The sequence below is a fragment of the Mesitornis unicolor genome, unplaced genomic scaffold (genome assembly GCF_000695765.1).
Source record: "Mesitornis unicolor isolate BGI_N332 unplaced genomic scaffold, ASM69576v1 scaffold46918, whole genome shotgun sequence".
In the NCBI taxonomy this organism is placed as follows: Eukaryota; Metazoa; Chordata; class Aves; order Mesitornithiformes; family Mesitornithidae; genus Mesitornis; species Mesitornis unicolor.
Genome location: NW_010204758.1, coordinates 1 through 268, shown reverse-complemented (window position 1 = coordinate 268; position 268 = coordinate 1).

The following is a 268-nucleotide window of genomic DNA, read 5'->3' as shown; positions in this document are numbered from 1 at the left end:
CTGCGCCCTCCGTCGGGAGGCGCGGGAGGAAGTGCTCCTGGATGTCACATTCAAGGATGTGCTGGAGGAGCAAGAGACTGGGAAGACCCGGCTCGGCTCTCCCTGGGGCCGGTGGTGCCAGAAAGGCCTGAGGCCCCTCTGGCGTGTGCCCAGCTGTGGGACTGAGCAGAAAGGGGAGGTGGTGTGCAGCAAAGGGAAGGGCCTGGGGACAGGCTGGGTGGCTGGAGAGCAGCAGCGGGCGCTCTGGAGGCTTCTACTGGGGTTATCT